This window comes from Papaver somniferum, chromosome 8 (assembly GCF_003573695.1).
Source record: "Papaver somniferum cultivar HN1 chromosome 8, ASM357369v1, whole genome shotgun sequence".
In the NCBI taxonomy this organism is placed as follows: domain Eukaryota; kingdom Viridiplantae; phylum Streptophyta; class Magnoliopsida; order Ranunculales; family Papaveraceae; genus Papaver; species Papaver somniferum.
The window spans coordinates 133746616-133759683 of NC_039365.1; positions in this window are offsets into that span (position 1 = coordinate 133746616).

Here is a 13068-nt window from a genome sequence, read left to right on the forward strand (position 1 = left end):
CAGTGTCTCGCTCTTTGGAAAAATCGAAAATATTTCAGGTGCTTATATAATCGGCTTCCGTCAATCCCGTAGGTATGTTCTGGACGTAGGGTCTGATATGTGAAATATATCTCCTCACTTCGGCTCTCAACGTGTTACACCTTGATTGCAATGACTTTTTGTCTCTGTTTCCATCACTAGGCCATCTTTTAGCGAACTCTTCTATAATTCTCTTCCAAAATTCTTTACCTTTTTGATCTTTTCTTCTAATCGGATCATTGCTTGCTATAATCCAAGCAGTAATTGGTGCATCACCCTCTTTTGGTTGAAAGTGTGACATATTTTGTATGAACAAAATTGTAGAAGAAGAATAAGAGAACCAATTGATTTTGGTGTGAGGGACGAAGGAGAAGTAGTTCTATGCTCATTACAAATAATCAAAATTTCATTTTTTTTATCACAAATATAATCAAATTAAACCCCCAAAATTCTAAAAATCAATTTCAATCATGGATTGTAACACATATCATCTAATATCAATCATCAATTTCATCAAAATATCATCATAATCAAAAATTAAAAAAAATTAAAAAAAATTTAAAACCTGAAATTTTAAATTCTTACCCCAATCGATTTTGTGGACGGATCGAACCAAACCACCCTCAAACGATTCCAATCTTGATGCTGATCAAACCCACAAAGCGAATTGATGAAATGATGAAAAAATCAAGATTGAATCAAACATGCAGTTCTCGCGAAGAAAGAAACGAAGAAGAAATGGAGAAGAAATGAAGAAGAAATCGAGTTCTGTAGGTGAAATGGGGAATTTAGCTGCGCTGTTTGGTTCAGCGCAGCCGCGGAATGGTTCAGCGCAGTCAACCAATTTGACTGGTCAAGCGCAGTTCCATTCAGCAAAAAGCAGAAAAAAGTTTCACGAACGATTCAGCGCAACCTCGCTATTTGGTTCTGCGACTAGCATGCTAGATTACCACTGGCATAGGACTTAGGATGTTATTATAGCTGCCAATCTAGATGCTAGATTAGAAGACCATAGGACTTAGCCTTATTATTAACATAATCTTATATATATGTGTCCTATATATGTAGTGAAAAACTGCCCCTCGTTTTTGTAATGATAATGATTTTCTTTTTCTCCAAGCCTGATTTCCTATGGAAAGTAGGTAGATGTGAGTCTTTAAAGACGGCCAAACGCATAAAAAAGCCTTTATGCATCTGGACTAATGCCGATATTCCCTTGGTCAAGAAAATCCTTGCAACTGGGAAAAGAACGGGGCTGCTCATCGTCATTAGACGTGCCGACAATACTCGGTTAAGGTTTACAATTTTTATTTGCTTTTGGTCTTGCTAAAATAAAAATCAGGGCTCAACTGGGGGCCCTGGAAAAATAATTAGTTGCCCTAGATTCCTATCCCCACCCATAGGAAGAGGATAAGGGGTGTCTAAATACCATGAAAAGACTAGATTACCCCAACCCTTGGGATTGTGACACATGTCAACCTATTAATTTTTGTTTAATTTTTTTTTAGTTTTAATTTTTTTTTTCTAGTTTTAATTTTTTTATTTGTTATTCTTTTTTTAAAAAAAAATTGCCGAGATTTGTAAGAAAAATCGTCGTGGTATTGAAGTGTTTCATTGACGACTCTCAAGAGTCGTTACTATTTCAAAAACGACCCTCAAGAGTCGTCATTGTTTCATTGACGACCCTCAAAAGTCGTTAATGATTGAAAAACGACCCTTAAGAGTCGTCATTGTTTGAATGACGACTCTAAACAGTCGTTATTGCATATAAAAGGGTCGTTATCTTCTCCGGAAAAATACATCAAAGGGTCGTCATGGTCTTATTCAATACTATTACGACCCTTTAATGTATTTCCGCCATTAATAACTCTCCGAAGATAATAACGACTCTTTTATATGGGTTAACAACTGTTTAGAGTCGTCGTTGAAACAATGACGACTCTTGAGGGTCGTTTTCTATCATTAACGACTCTTGAGGGTCGTCAATGAAACAATGACGGCTCTTGAGGGTCGTTTTTGAAATAGTAACGACTCTTGAGAGTCGTCAATGAAACACTTCACCTCCATGACGATTTTCCATACAAATCTCGGCAAAAAAAATTTAAAAAAAGAAATTGCAAACAAAAAATTTGAAAAAATAAAGGTTAAAATCAAATTAAATAAGATTAACAACCAATCAACTCCATTAACACTAATGATTTGGAGGTAGTTTATCCATTTTAAAAAAATGAGATAAGGGATAACCCCCAATTACTATTTCATAACCTTTTTTTTGTCATGTAGCTAGGGGTCCCAAGTTATTTTTCCAGAGCCCCCAATTCAGCCCTGATAAAAATTTGGGGTCAAAAAAGACATCCCTCTTTACTTCCTCAGTCGCCCATTGTCTTCTTTCACATCCCGGATCAAACAAAATCTGTTAGAAAGGAGAAGAATGGAAAGTGGAAACCTACGAGGACACACGAACACAAACTGATAAGACCTCAGTGGCGAAGGATGAGGACTTAAAAAGCCTCGCGTTTTTAGGGGCCACTCAAAAGGATTTAGGGGCCAACAATAAAACAAAAAAGGTCACCCAAAGGGAAAATGTAGCCAACCCTTATCTCGCGTAATTCGTAATGGCAAAATTACACTTATATACTCGGAGGATATGATAACATTTTTATCCTCCGATTTCAATCGGAGGACAAAAATTTACCCAGACTTCCGATTGTAGTCGGTGCAGTATTAGAATGTTTTCTGTTTCATTTTTTCCATTTCTTTTTCATTTTTGAGTTGTTAGAGTTATAGAGAAGAAGGTGAAGGAAAAAAGGGAAAACACATTTTATCACTACAAAAATGGATGGATATGAAGAAGAATGTGAGAATCATGGAGAAGACGATTTGGGGTATATGTTGAATGATCCAAACTTTTGTGGAGAGGAAAACCTAGACGACCCTTTCATGGAAGAAAATGGAGAATCGCCTGATATTGAAGCTAACGATGCATGTAAAACACAGGTATTGTGTTAAGAAACTCAAATACTCGATTTGCATGCGTTTGTGTGCTTTTGTAAATAAGAAAAACCGATTATTGCATGCATTGAATGCCATGAACTACCCAGATTCGGTAGATAATTTCTCGAATAAACTTACGAATATAACACACTGAGTACCAAATATGTATATTCGGTAGTTCCAAGATAGTAGTTTACTGCCGAATATGAGAAAAAGCCCCAAACTGGTTTTCCAAAAAAATCTACATTCGGTAGTTATGTAGAGTTATTTACCTCTGAATGGCCCCAAAAACGAATTCCCCAAAAAATTTCAAAACTCAGTATTCTTATCATTTACAATCGGTAATAGTTTAACATTATTTGACTGCCGAATATAACAGTGGCCTCAAAATAAAATTTCCGAAAACTTAAAAATCGGATGTTTATCGATTAAAGTTATCTCCCGGTTATTTATATTCGGCTGTTTTACTATATATTTTAGATTCCGATTATATCATTTTTTGCACTCAGTAAACTGTGTACATTCATTTGCATAAATCGGGTATTTTGGGTAACCGATAGGATTCCGAATATAGTATATTCGGCAGTTTGACTTATTTAATAACCTCCGATTATTGTATAATAATTTGTTGCTTTCATATGCAGGTCGTTGAAGAGTTTGTTGATGATTTCTATTTGAGGCCCGACACTTCCCTATACTATGCAAACGATTTGGTATACTCATTACTACTTTTCTTTTTTTCACAATTTATATGTTAAATGGTTATGATTATTAGATTTGTTTTGTTTTATGCACGTTTAGACATTTGGAAGTAAGAAGGAGGCAAAGGAATGACTTATGAACAAGGCAAAAGATAACATGTGCGTGGTAGTTCAAAATAATCATGTTAGTGACACTCGATTTGAAATGATTTGTGAGCGAGGTGGGACGCGAAAGAGTCACGAGGGAAAGAATAGTAAGTACGTACGGAAGACGAATAGGAAATACCGAAGCAATACCAAGAAGATAGGATGCCCATTTAAGATTGTCTTCTATAAGCCCGATGGTATTAAAGGTAAAGAGTATAAAATGTATAAAGTTGATAACGGTTGTCACAACCATGATGATCCGTTGGATTTAATTGGACATGTAATGGTTGCCAAGTTAAAACCACATCAAATGCAGACGGTGAGGTTTACGCGGATCCAAAAAGCGAGTGAGATCTTAAGTAAAATAAAGGACGGCCCCGACAACTTGTCTTCTTTGTCTACAATTAAGTCGGCCCTAGCTACGATCAAAAGGACTGAATGGGATGGTAGAACGGTCATGCAACAATCGGAGTGGTTATCAGAGTTACACGGCTACACCTTGAGAAGTGAAGAAAAGGATGGTATAGTGGTTCGTATTTTCTTGGCACATCCCGAAATGATCCAATTGGCTCAATGCTTTCATAAAATTTTGTTGATAGATGCTACTTATAAGACAAACAAGTATAACATGCCGTTGTTGAACATTGCTTGCCATACTTCGGACAAAAACACGTTTACGATTGCATGGGGTTTAATGGATCATGAGAACAATGTGAGTTTTATTTGGATGTTGGAGACGTTGAGGTCCATTTATAACGGTGATAATTTTCCAAGAGTTATTGTAACGGATAACGATCAAGCCTTAATGCATGCAATAACGGTAGTGTTTCCGGAAGCCCAAAACTTGCAATGTACGTGGTACATTCAATGCAATCTCAAAACCAATTGCCATCATCATTTCCAAGCTAAAAGACCAAGGAATGGTACCAAGAGGTCAAAGGAAGAGGATGAGCGCATTAGTAAATTAACCGTGGAAGAACGTAAGGAAGAGGATAGGTTATTTGAAGAAAAGTTGAAGGAGGATGGAATTATTTGGAAAATGTTCATGAAAGCATGGGACAAATCGTTTGGTCGATGACCGAGGAAATTTACGAATGTAACTTGAAGAAATTTGAGGATGAATACGGCACGGACTACCCAAAACCGGTTGAGTATTGTAAAAAATAATGGTTAACGATTAAGGAGAGGTTTGTGTTTGCATGGACATATGAATATCGTAACTTCAAGAACGAGGCGACAAGCATTGCGGAGGGGTCTCATAGTCGACTAAAGAAAATACTAATTGGTAGTCAAAATGGAGTTGTGTCGATCCAAGAAGCAATCCATGAATTCACCAATCGTGATCTCGTAAAGATTAGGAAATGTATGCAATTTAGTGTACACCAATTACCGATGGAACATATTAAGGAAAAATTGCTTCTAAGGGGAGTTGTTCATAAAGTTTCAAGATGGGCAATAAATCGCATGATGAAACAATTGAAGTTATATAAAACTTATGATGACGAGAATACGGTTTGTGTTTGCAAGGATATGATGGGTATTGGACTCCCGTGTCGTCATAAGTTGGGTACGTATGTTGAAGTGATTGACATCAATGATATTCATCCATTTTGGAAGCAATTAAATTTCACTCCGAACACCCCGGTAGTTGATGGTCCGTCTTTCTTGGAGTCGTAATTGGGTGCACGAATAGCCGAACGTTACGCTACATCAAACGGCACCAAAAAGCAAATATTGATGCATAATTTGGAGGAAGCCCTTCACCCTTGTTTAAGGGAGGTTGATGAACCTATTAAGCAAAAGAACACCGGTAGGCCGAACACCGAAGTGTCGAGGACCATCCAAAGAAAAGAGTTGAAGGAGTATTTGTCTAATAAAAGAATATTGTCTAGGCACGAGCGTCCGGAAGCCGAATTTGAAGATGAGCCGGAACCTAAGAAAAGAGGTCGTCCAAGAAATGATCAAAGTGGACCAACCACCCGACAAGTAAGGCCAAAGATCTCTACAGAGCCTTCTGAAGTAAGTCAACCCAATGTTGTCGAAGAAGTTGTTGAGTAAATGAACGCCTCGCAACAAACCCAACCAATGGGAATTCTTACTATAAAAGAGGACAAAGGTACTCTTCGTTGCCCTAGAGATCTTAATGGAAGACCAAATCGATCCACATATACAATGTACAAAGAGTATTTGGAACAAGTCCCTCCACTTATCATTCCATTTGTTTTGTCGACCGACGAGATTGATGGGGATGGAAATTATGGGTTTCACGTTGCTACGGAACAAATGGGTTACTTTAGAGAGGCGGATATCGAAGATGTCACCCAATGCCAATATTTAAGAAATAAGATGGCGGTACAACTAGTGAAGGACAGGGATTTTTATATGGAGATGATGAGGCGAGGATATAGATACGACAAAGAACAAGAGTTCAAAGACTTAGTTGCGCGTGTGAAGTGCCGAAAGGGATTGAAGACAATCGGATACAAGTAATGGATGACAATGCCTAAATTTGGATATCTCCTAGCGGACGTTTTGAATTGCGTGGTACATTTCTTTGTTCCTCCTATGTATGGACTTAGCATGACGTTTGCACCCACAAGAACGGCTTGCGACGAGTCGGTTAAATATAGAAGAATCGTAATGGCATTTGTGAATGAAATGCATTTTATCGGTTTACTCGAATTGACAACAACTTTCCCGCTGAGTTACTCGAATTGATCCCCTCGGATGATGACGATGTTTGATCGTTTTTTTTCGAACATGTAATTTGTACAAGTTTTTTGGAAACTTTTTTGTGAATATATATGATTTAATCGGTCGCAAAAAATACAATGTTGTCTCCCGAATGTAGGAATCGGGCTCTTTGATACACGTTTTGATTCCGAATATTATAATCGGTTGGTAATGATACACGTTTTGATTCTGAATATTATAATCGGTAGAACTCTTAAATATCTATCTACCGATTTGGTGGGTATTTCGAGGCACGGCTATAATTTTTTTTGAAACTATGTAATCGGAACAACAGTATTATAACACTTCAATCCGATTAATCATATTCGGGAATTCCATATTTTATCAAACCGCCGATTAATATTAAAAATTTGAATTTACAGCACTCAAACATCACTTGTTATTCTTTTTTCCCAGTCCGAGATGCAACAATCAACGCGGCTTCGAAATGTAGAAACGACTCTCCTCTCCACTTGGAATAAGCATCTTGTGCCGCAAACCTGTCGTCTCTGTGCCTAGCAAGAACACGGTTGTACTCGGTGCACAATTTTATAACATGGTGCACCCTTGAAGAAACATGGGATGGTTCATAATTGTGGCATGACTTCTTGTACTTACCAACAAAAGGACCCAATGAAACGTTAATCCAAAATATACGATCGTCCTGCTGTTCTTTGGGTAGATCTTTCACAATGTAATAATTTTTTATCCATTCAGTCTATTCAACAACTTGTTTTAATCTTTCTCTATGATGGAATTGTTCTTGACCTCGCTTCTTAGCCTTGATTTCCTCTTCCTCCTCCTTCGTTGCCACTAACGATGGTTTGATTTTTTTTGGGTTGTTTGTTCTTTTTTTGTATTTCTTCTTCCATTGCTGCAATTGATGTAGTTGTTCGCTTGCGTCTTCGAAGTATGTTGTCGATTGATGATGGACTTGCCATTGAAAAGGTTTTTCATTCTGATTTTTTACTCAATAATAACTGAGAGGGGTTACCCTCCTTATATAGATTATAGTTCCAACGGCTCTAATTTTTGAAAATATGGCCGTTGAGGTTTCTGAAAATATGGCCGTTCAGGTTTCGTATCAATGATGCACTACAATCGGTTGCTAACGATACACGTATTCCCACCGAATAGGATATTCGGTAGCGAACTTAAATTTTTATCTACCGATTAGGTTGGTATTTCTAAACACGACTATATTATTCGGAGAACAATTTTTTTTTGTAAAGTTCCGAATGTAGGATGGCCCAAAAATCAGAATTTGGGAAAAACTGATACTTTTCAAATTTTGAACTTGCAATACTCGGAAGTAAACTTAGTTACCCAAACTTCCGAATGTGGGTTGTCTAACCTTCTATATTGGCCCTTGGAACCACCTAGAGCCATGGCATGGTTTGTTTTGAACTTGTAATATTCGGAGGATAATTTTTTTTTGTAAAGTCCCGAATGTACGATGGCCCAAAAATCAGAATTTGGGAAAAACTGATACTTTTCAAATTTTGAACTTGCAATAATCGGAAGTAAACTTAGTTACCCAAACTTCCGAATATGGGTTGTCTAACCTTCTATATTGGCCCTTGGAACCACCTAGAGCCATGGCATGGTTTGTTTTGAACTTGTAATATTCAGAGGATAAATTTTTTTGTAAAGTCCCGAATGTACGATGGCCCAAAAATCAGAATTTGAGAAAAACTGATACTTTTCAAATTTTGAACTTGCAATAATCGGAAGTAAACTTAGTTACCCAAACTTCCGAATATGGGTTGTCTAACCTGCATGGTTTGTTTTGAACTTGTAATATTCGGAGGATAATTTTTTTTTTGTAAAGTCCCGAATGTACGATGGCCCAAAAATCAGAATTTGGGAAAAACTGATACTTTTCAAATTTTGAACTTGCAATAATCGGAAATAAACTTAGTTACCCAAACTTCCGAATATGGGTTGTCTAACCTTCTATATTGGCCCTTGGAACCACCTAGAGCCATGGCATGGTTTGTTTTGAACTTGTAATATTTGGAGGATAATTTTTTTTTGTAAAGTCCCGAATGTACGATGGCCCAAAAATCAGAATTTGGGAAAAACTGATACTTTTCAAATTTTGAACTTGAAATAATCGGAAGTAAACTTAGTTACCCAAACTTCCGAATGTACAACACAAATCATTGTCATTTATCTGCTCTTCTTTATTTTACGACCGTGACTACCTCCCAGTCCTGCACGACCACGGGTTTGAGCACCTTCAGTTGGAGCACCTTCAGCGCTCGATGAATCTCGAGTTCTTTTACCCGTCTTTGATACTTCCACCTTGGGCGGATGCCTCTTCGTGACTTTCTCCCCAAACTGGGCAGCATAATCTTCTTTATCCATATTATCAACTAGGTCTCTAGCCTCTTTGATCTTCTCAGCTGGCATGGGATCTCCGCTCTTCAGGCATGCAGTTAACATTTTGGAAACACGCTTGAACCTATTCACCCGTTTTTTATACGTAATGACATAACATCAAACGGTAATTACCTAAGATTTATAGGAATAATATAAAATGAACAAAAATATAAGAACACGCACCAGTCTATCATAACCAGCTAGTTTGTCTTTGATGATACAATTATAACTTGAACCCGCCGCAGTAGTGTTGGATTTGATTTCACGGATAACCAAAGGATGCGATACGTTGTTATACCAACTCATATAGTCTGGAGAATTTTCATCACCTCGGGTGGTTCGTCTACCAGTGTCGATAATGAAGTCATTCCTCTTATCCTAGTTATCAAGAACAGTAGGTGGGCCCGTGTGAACAATCGTGAGATTATCACCACTAGAAGAGCACAACTCCAACTCCAATTTGTAGTAATCCCCCATTTTCTCCACAGGTTGATGTTGTATATACCCGTGTTGTCGCATCACCCTAGAGGGGTTATACATCACATATCCTGTGGGGTGCCACAATGGTCCAAAATAAAGGGACAAGTCCGACCGAACATTTATATGCCCACTGGCTCGATCTTCCTTGTATGGATCAAAGCATACGTCTGAGGCCTTCAATTGGTCCAAAATCTCCCTCATGTGAATCAACTGCTGCTCTTTTGTCCTAGAACGATTGTCTTCAAATATATACTTTGTTCCTCTAGGAGTACCTTTGCACCACCCCGGGTTCTCTCCGGCCAACTTCAGGATAGGGAAGTGGTCATAGATCCATGCCTATATACATAAGAAACCAAGTTTTAGTAAATAGATTGTGTATATTCGGTAGTAATTTCCAAACATTATTTCCGATTATATATAATCGGAAATAAAACTGAGTACCTATCCACCGAATACCCAACATTCGAAAATATATATGGATCATTTCCTAACGAATATGCGTCATTTGGAGTTCAGTAACCTATAGTTTTTCTGGCCTGTATATTCGGTAGTAATATCAAAAGAATATTTCCGATTATATATAATCGGAAATAAAACTAAGTACCTAGCCACCGAATAACCAACATTCGGAAAAAGAGATGGATCATTTCCTACCGAATATGCGTCATTTGGAGTTCAGTAACCTGTAGTTTTTCTGGCCTGTATATTCGGTTCTAATATCAAAATAAGATTTCCGATTATATATAATCGGAAAAAAAAATAAGTACCTAGCCACCGAATAACCAACATTCGGAAAAAGAGATGGATCATTTCCTACCGAATATGCGTCATTTGGAGTTATGAATATGCATCATATGTATTGTCTACCGAATAACTATAGCGTGAGTTATAGAGTTAAATAAAAAACCTGCAATAGAGCCACGTTCCCGACAACTTGGTAGGTTCCTAGCCTCGAAGCCTTTCTCAACTCTTCCATCAAGAATGTTAGGCATGCCGTGCCCCAAGAATAGTCACCGACTTCATGGAGAGGATCCAAAAGTTGTATAAGGTTGGCGTCGATCCGGTTGCCAGAAGTATTGGGGAATACGACACATCCCAATACACAAAGGAGATATGCGGTGGAAGCGTGGTTCACTTGCTCATCAATTAACGTTTCATTCTTTTCCTTCTCCAAGGTGCCTCGGAACATATTCATCAAAGCTGTAATGTTGATCTGTCTTGTTCTGTAACTTGCATGCCTCCTAAACTCAGCTTTTGTTGTCTCTTCATCCCAACCTAAGCACTTTTTAGTTAGAGCATAAAGTTGTGCCAGACTTAACTGCTTTGTGTAGTTAAACTTCACAGTTGTGCCTTGGTCGGGAAGGTTAAGAATCTGCACAACATCATCCGGAGTAATCGTCATCTCCCCAAACGGCATATGGAAAGTATCGGTCTCAGGATACATTCTCTCCACGAACGCCGATATGGCCACACGATCATGTTCCAACAATGAATTCTCGGCGGCATTAGCTAACCCCGAGTTGGCAACAATTGACTTGAACCTTTCACATTCACCGGATAAAGGCCACGCAAGCATTTTTGTTGGTGCGGCGGTAGGTTTGAGTAGACGGACCGCATCTTGATGATCCTATTAAAGTACATAAAAAAAATCCTTAATACAAATATTACGATATAACACATAGACAATACATTAATAAAAAATAGTAATTTTATTACCTCGGTTTCGTATATTTCTCTGGCACATGAGTCTTTGTATCCAAATAGCAATTTTCCTCCATCCGCCGGTAGCCCAAGGATTGTGCCTGCTGGAATACCCTTCTTATTCAAGTGCTGAGGGACAAGATGTGATGCTTTCTTAGCAATATCCTTCTTTACACCATCTTTTCCTTTTTTGGCTTTTTGGGTACCACTTGGTTGTCCTTCTTCTTCTACTCTTGGCACTGGATCAACTGGTTCAATTTCATGGTGGGGTGTAACTTGTGGAGCAGTTGGTTCTGCACTTTGTTGAGCGGCTTGTTCAACACTTGGTTGCACCCCTTGTTCACTGCCTTGTTGTTCTACACTTTGTTCAGCACTTGGTTGCACTCCTTGTTGACTGCTTTGTTCTTGTAAGCTTTGTTGAGCACTTGAATTATCTTTGGCACTCCTTTCCCTCCTAGCACTAGCTATCACTTTCTTCCTCCTTTCTCGACTTTGTCTAAACAACAAAGAAAGGAACAATATTTACAAACTATACAATCGGAAGACAAAGTATGGAAATATAACCCGAATGCACACATTCGGACGTAAAAAGACACATACTGTTCCCTAATACAAAACAATCGAAAGCTAACTAAACATATTTACAACCGAATATGCATCAATTGGAGTTCAGAAGCTCTAAATTTTTCATCCTACACAATCGGAAAAAAAAGTACAAAACTATAACCCGAATACACAAATTCGGAAGTAAGAAGACACATATTTTTCCCGAATGAAAAACAATCGGAATATAACTAAACATGTTTACAACCGAATATTCATCAACTGGAGTTCAGAAACTCTAAAATTTTATCCTACACAATCGGAGGTATAAAACATTATATTGTCTTCCGAATAAATATTGGCCCCAAAATGGGATTTTTCCTATATCAGAAATTTTGAGATTTTTTCAATATATATATATATATATTCGGTAGTGAGTGTACTTCCGAATACTGTGTGTCTACTTAAATATATTTAGGAGCCAAAAAATTCATTAAACTACCGATTATTACCAGTTTGTATCCAGGAAGATATGACCAACAATATTCGGCCGATAACCATCAAATATTTCTCCCGAATACTGTCGATGTTCTTGAGAAATGAAGAACACGACTACATTCGGAAGTAAATAAGCATGAATATCCCCCGAATCTGGATAAATAACCGAAAACCCTAGAAATTTTTTTTCTCGATTCGTCGAATTAAAGCGAAATAAACCCCAAAAATGATAGATTCTTACCTAATTGGGGCCATTTGAAGTTGACGAAGTGTTTGACTATCGGAATCGCAACCACCGACTACATCGACGGGTACTTCTTCTTCGCATTCTTCGCGTTCTTCTTCATTTGCAGCAACAATTTCTTTATTTCTTGCTAAAATCCCAATCTTCGGATCGATACCCCGAGCAACGTTTTTGGTTATAGGTTTGTGGGTTTCATTTCCCTTATCCATTGTTTTATAAACGAATCGACGATGTTTTGATTTTACGATTCGCGGCGATGTTTCGGTTGAACACAAGAACGAGGGAAAGTTTTTTTTTCTTCCACAATCGGAAGATAATATGAAACTGGAAGAAGAAGAGTTGAAATGAGTAGAATTTTTTTTGATTTGGTTTTTATACAGTTTTACCAGAAGGGCATTTATATAACTTCAATATCATATAGGGTATCCTTAACTAGAATCTTTGGCTGGATTTAAATTGATGGCCCCTAAATCCTTTCGGGTGGCCCCTAAAAACGCCGAGGCTAAAAAGTTCAGTACAAGATAAGAATTTCTTTACCAACGACGTTTCCTACAGTAATATAAATAAAATATTTATCAGGTTTTTCTGGTCCATAAATAAATAATAAAAAAATAAATTCCACGT